Consider the following 6,753-nt stretch of genomic DNA (forward strand, 5'->3'; position numbering starts at 1 on the left):
TTAGATGTATCATTGGCAATTATGTTCTCCCATATAGTGGGTTCCCTTTTAATTTTGTTGATGGTTTCTTTTGCTGTGCAAAAGCTTTTTAGTTTGATGTAGTCCCATTTGTTTATTTTTTATTTTTCCTTGCCCAAGGAGATATAGCTGAAAAAATATTGCTACAGGGATGTCTGAAGATTTACTGCCTATGTTTTATTTCTTATTTTATTTTATTATTTAAAATTTTTTATTTATTGATTTCAGCGAGAGAGGAAGGAAGAGAGAGAAAGAGAAGGAAGACAGGAATATCAAGCTGTCCTGTATGTGCCTTGATTGGGGATCAAACCAGTAACCTCTGTGCTTTGGAATGATACTCTAACCAATTTAGCTATTCAGCCAGGGCAGGTTTTATTTATTGATTTTAGAGATAGGAGAAAGAGAGAGAAAGGTGAGGAGGGGGAGTGGGAAGCCTCAACTTGTAGTTACTTCTCATATGTGCCTTGACCAGGCAAGCGACTTTGAATCAGCAACCTTAGCATTCCAGTTCGATACCTTACCCACTGTGCCACCACAGGCCAGGCACTGACTATATTTTCTTCTAGGTTTTTAATAGTTTTCTGACTTGCACTTACATCTTTGATCCATTTTGAGTTTATTCTTGTGTATGCTGTAAGTTAGTGGTCTAGTTTCATTTTTTTGCTTGCACTTGTTCAATTTTCCCAATTTACCCCATTGTATGCTCTAGTTTCCTTTGTCAAATATTGACAATAAAGACATGGGTTTATTTCTGGGCTCTCTGTTCTGATTCATTGATCTATATGCCTGTTCTTATGCTAGTACCATTGTTTTGATTACAGTGGGCTTGTAGTATATTTGATATTAGGTATTTTGATACCTCCAAATTTGTTCTTCTTTCTCAAGATCGATGAGGTTATTTTGGGATCTTTTTTTGGTTCCATATAAATTTTTGGAATATTTGTTCTAGATCTGTGAAATTTTGATAAGAATTGCATGGACTATACAGGTTGCTTTGGGTAGTATGAACATTTAAATAATGTTAATTCTTCCAATCCATGAACATGGTATATGCTTATACTTATTTGTATCTTCCTCAATTTTTCTCTTCAACATCCTATAATTTTCCAAATACAGATGTTTTACCTCCTTAGTTAAATTTATTCCTAGGCACTTATTTTTTTGTTGTAATAGTAAATGAGATTTTCTTAATTTTTCTTTTTTTTTTTCTTTTTTTTTGTATTGATATTTTTCTGAAGCTGGAAACGGGGAGAGACAGTCAGACTCCCGCATGTGCCTGACCGGGATCCACCCGGCATGCCCACCAGGGGCCTACGCTTTGCCCCTCCGGGGCGTCGCTCTGTTGCGACCAGAGCCACTCTAGCACCTGGGGCAGAGGCCAAGGAGCCATCCCCAGCGCCCGGGCCATCTTTGCTCCAATGGAGCCTCGCTGCAGGAGGGGAAGAGAGAGACAGAGAAGAAGGAGAGGGGGAGGGGTGGAGAAGCAGATGGGCGCTTCTCCTGTGTGCCCTGGCCGGGAATCGAACCCGGGACTTCTGCACGCCAGGCTGACGCTCTACCACTGAGCCAACCGGCCAGGGCCTTAATTTTTCTTTCTTATAGTTTATTATTGTTGCATAAAAATGCTACTGATTTCTGAACATTAATTTTGTATTTTGCTACTTTGCCAAATTTATTTATTAGATCTAGTAGTTTTTTGGTGGAGTCTTTAGGTTTTGTCTATGTATAATATCAAGTAATCTATGAATAATGACAGTTTAACTTCCTTTTTTCTAATGTAGATGCCCTTTATTTATTCTGCTTGTCTGATTACTGTGCTTAGGACTCCTAGTACTATGTTAAATAACAGTGGTGAAAGCAGACATCCCTGTTTTGTTTCCAATCTTAAGGGAAACAAAAACTTAGCTTTTAGATTTTGCCTATTGAGGGTTTGTCATATATGGCCTTTATTATATTAAGGTATGATCTCTCTATTCCCACTTTGCTGAGAATTTTTATCATAAATGGGTGCTGGATTTTATCAAATGCTTTTTCTGTATCTATTGATACGATCATGTGATTTTTATTCTTCATTTTGTTTATGTAATGTATCACATTTATTGATTTTCAAATATTGTACCAACTTGCATCCCTGGAATAAATCCCATCTGATCATGGTATATGTTCTTTTTAGTGTATTGCTGGATCTGGCTTGCTAATATTTTGTTGAATATTTCAGCATGTATGCTTATCAGGGATATTGGCCTATAAGTTTCTTTCTTTGTAGTGTCTTTATCTTATTTTGGAATTAGGATAATGCTGGCCTTGTAAAAGAGCTTGGTAGTCTTTCCTCCTCTTGAATTTTTTGGAATACAGTAGTTTGAGAAGTATCGGTATAGTTCTTCTTTGAACATTTGGTAACATTTTCCTGTGAAGGCATTCGGTCCAGGACTTTAGTTTGCTTGGAGTTTTTTTTGTTACTGCTTCAATTTCATTAGTTGTAATTGGTCTATTCAGGTTTTTTTATTCTTCTTGAATCAGTTTTGGAAGATTGTATGTTTCAAGGAATTTGTCTATTTCACCCAGGTTGTCAAATTTGGTGGCATATAGTTGTTCATTGTACTTTTTTAGAATCCTTTCTATTTTTGTGGTGTCAGTAGTTACCTCTTTTTATTTTTAAAACTTGGATCCTCTCTCTTTTATTCTTGATGAATCTAGTTAAAGGTTCATCAATCTTTTTTATCTTTTCAAAGAACCAGTTCCTGGTTTCATTGCTCATATATATATATGTAATATTTTAAATAAATATATATAATATATAAATAGTTATAATATATATATGTCATTTATTTCTGTTCTGACCTTTATTTTTTCCTTTCTACTTTCTCTCGGCTTTGTTTGTTCTTTTTCTGTTTTAGGTGTAAGGTTAGATTGAGACTTTTCTTGCTTCTTGAGATAAGCTTGTAATGCTGTGAACTTCCCTCTCAGGGCTGCTTTAGCTGTGTTCCATAAATTTTGGGTTGTTTCATGTTCATTTTCATTTTGTTTCCAGGTAGCTTTTGATTTTTTCCTTGATTTCATTGTTAACCCATTCTTTGTTTAATAGCATGCTATTTAGCCTCCATGTGTTTGAATGTTTTCCAGTTTGTTCTTTTATTGTAGTTATTTCTAGTTTTATGCCATTGTGATCAGAGAAGATGCTTGATGTGATTTCAATCTTTTTGAATTTGTTAAGACTTATTTTGGGTCCTAACATGTGGTCTGTCTTTGAGGATGTTTCATGTGCACTTGAGAAGAATGTATATTATGCTGCTTTGGGATGAAATGTTCTATAAATACCAATTAAATTTATTCAATCTATTTTGTCATTTAAGGTCACTGCTGCCTTGCTTTTTGTCTGGAAGAGCTATCCATTGATTATAGTGGGGTGTTAAAATCCCCCACTATTACTGTATTGCTGTTGATTGCTCCCTTAATATCCACCAAGATTTTCTTTATATATTTAGGTGCTCCTATGTTATTTACAAGGGTTATATCCTCTTGTTAGATCAATCCATTTATTATTAGGTAGTGGCCTTCTTTGTCTCTTCCTATGGCCTCTGTTTTGATGTCTATTTTTTTACATATAAGTATTGTTACCCTAGCTTCTTTTTATTTCCATTTGCATGGCATATTTTTTTCCATCTCTTCACTTGCAGTCTGTGTATATCTTTTGTTCTGAAGTGACTCTCATGTAGACAGCATCTATATAGGTCATGTTTTCTTTTTTTAAATTTAAATATTTATTTATTGATTTGAAAAAGAGAGAGAGATTTGTCATTCCATTTGTTTATACATTCATTTGTTGATTCCTTTCAAAAAGGACTTTGGTACAATGTCAAATGTAACAACATCTGAATCATAGGGGTACCAGAAGGAAAATAGAGTGAGCAAGGGGTAGAGAAACTGTTTGAAGAAATAATGGCTGAAAACTTGCCTAATCTGGTGAAAGAACAAGTCATACAAGTTCAGAAAGCACAGTAAGCCCTTATCTGAACCCAAAGAGGCCTACACCAAGACATACCATAATTAGAATGCCAAAAATTAAACACAAAGAAAGAACCTTAAAAGCAGAAAGAAAAAAAAAGTAATTATCTACAAAGGAGCTACCATAAGGCTGTCAACTGATTTCTCAACAGAAACACTTTAAGCCAGAAGGGATTAGCGTGAAATATTTAAAGTGATGAAAAACAAGGGCCTAAAACCAAACCAAGATTACTCTATCCAGCAAGGCCATCACTTAAAATTGAAGGTCAAATAAAGAGCTCCCAGATACCCTCCCCCCCCCCAAAAAAAAGCTAAAGGAGTTTATTTTCACCAAATAGTATTGCAAGAAATGTTAAAGGCCCTGCTTTAAGAAAAAGATATATTGAAAGAACCATAGATATAAAGAATAAAATGGTGCCCTGGCAAGTGGTGAAGTGGCTAGAGTGTCCCATGGTGTGCCAAGGTTGTGGGTTCTATACTGATCAAGGCACATATGAGAAGCATTCAATGAGTGCAAAACTAAATGGAACAACCAAGTGAAACAAGTTGATAATTCTCTCTCTCCCTTTCCCCCCACTTCAAATCAATGGGGGAAAATGGCAATAAATAAGTACCTATCAATAATAACTTTAACTTGACTAGGTGGTGGTGCAACAGATAGAGTGTCAACCTGGGATGCTGAGAACCCAAGTTTGAAGCCCTGAAGGTCACCAGCTTGAGAGCAGGCTCACCAGCTTGAGTGCAGGGTTGCCGGCTTGAGCATGGATCATAAACATGACCCCATGGTCACTGGCTTGACGCCCAAGGTCACTGGCTTGAGCCCAAGGTCATTGGCTTGAGCCCAAGATTGCTGGCTTGAGCTAGGGGTCACTGGCTCAGCTGGAGCCCTCTAGTCAAGGCATGTATGAGAAAGCAATCAATAAATAACTGAGATGCCACAACTATGAGTTGATGCTTCTCATTTGTCTCCCTTACTGTCTGTCTATTCTTTCTGTCCCTCCATCTCTCTCTCATGCACAGAAAATAATAATTAATAATAATTGTAATAACCACCTTAAATGTAAATGGATTAAATGCTCCAATAAAGAAACATAAGGTAGCTGAATAGATAGGAGAACATGATTCAGCCCTGGCTGGGTAGATTGGTTGAAGCATCATCCCAACACACCAAGGTTGGGGGTTCATTGAATGCATAAATAAAGGGAATGACAAATCTCTCTCTCTCTCTCTTTTTTTTTTTTCTTTTTCTTTTTCTTTTTCTGAAGCTGGAAATGGGGAGAGACAGTCAGACAGACTCCCGCATGCGCCCAACCGGGATCCACCCGGCACGCCCACCAGGGGCGACGCTTTGCCCACCAGGGGGCGATGCTCTGCCCCTCTGGGGCGTCGCTCTGCCGTGACCAGAGCCACTCTAGCACCTGGGGCAGAGGCCAAGGAGCCATCCCCAGCGCCTGGGCCCGGGCCATCTTTGCTCCAATGGAGCCTTGGCTGCGGGAGGGGAAGAGAGAGACAGAGAGGAAGGAGGGGGCGGGCGTGGAGAAGCAAATGGGTGCTTCTCCTGTGTGCCCTGGCCGGGAATCGAACCTGGGTCCCCCGCACGCCAGGCCAACGCTCTACCGCTGAGCCAACCGGCCAGGGCTCTCTCTCTCTTTTTTGATGCTCTGCTTTGGTGCTTACTATTATCTTGTCCTCTAAATCTCTGATCCTCTGCTTCATTCAACCTGCGTTGATTCCTTCTAGTGTATTTTTCATTTCAGACATCTTATTCTTTATTTCTGATTGATTCTTTTCTATGGTTTTTATTTCCTCTTTAATGCTTACTATCTCTTTATTTAAGTTTTCACTAAGATCATATATTCTTTCCCTTAGGTCTTTGAGCATTCTTATAACCATTGTTTTAAACTCTGCAGCTGGTATTTTGGTTGCTTCCATTTCTTTCATTCTTTTTTTTCTTCTTTTTCCAAGTGAGAGGAGGGGAGATAGAGAGACAGACTCCCGTGTACACTCTGATTGGGATCCACCCAGCAACCCCATCTGTGGTGGATGCTCTGCCCATCTCAGGTCATGCTTGCAACTGAGCTATTTTCAGCTCCTGAGGCAGAGGCTCCAGTGGCCATCCTCAGTGCCTAGGGCAGATGCATGCAAACCAATCGAACCATGGCTGTAGGAGGTGAAGAGAGAGGAAGGGAAAGGGAGGGGGAGGGGTGAAGAAACAGATGGTTCCCTCTCCTGTGTGCCCTGACTGGGAATTGAACCTGGGACATCCACACGCTGGGCTGACACTCTACTACTGAACCAACTGGCCAGGGACAGTTGTTTTCATTTCATTTAATTCATTTTCTTGGGTGGGGTTTTTTTATCCTTTCATTTGGGGTATATTCCTTTGTATCTCCATTTCTTTTCTGTGTATTAGGTAGATCTGCTGAGTCCCAAACTTTTTATGATGGCTTTATGATGAAAGTGTCTTGTTTGGCTCAGTAGCACAATCTTCCAGATCATCTGAGCTCCATGCTCCAAGAATGTTTCTTGTGGGTTATATGCACCCTCCTGTTGTAGTTGAGTCTTGAGTGCTGTTGGCCCTTTCATGGGTGGAGTTAACCCTTCAGGCTAGCTGACTATAAGAATAAACCTTTTTATCACAATGTATGAAATATTCTACAAGGACTTCCCCTTGAGGTGGAGTTGTTCCCATCAGGGTCTGGTGCTTGCTAGCATTTCTCTTTGGATGTG

Source organism: Saccopteryx leptura, chromosome 8 (assembly GCF_036850995.1).
Source record: "Saccopteryx leptura isolate mSacLep1 chromosome 8, mSacLep1_pri_phased_curated, whole genome shotgun sequence".
NCBI classification, from domain to species: Eukaryota; Metazoa; Chordata; class Mammalia; order Chiroptera; family Emballonuridae; genus Saccopteryx; species Saccopteryx leptura.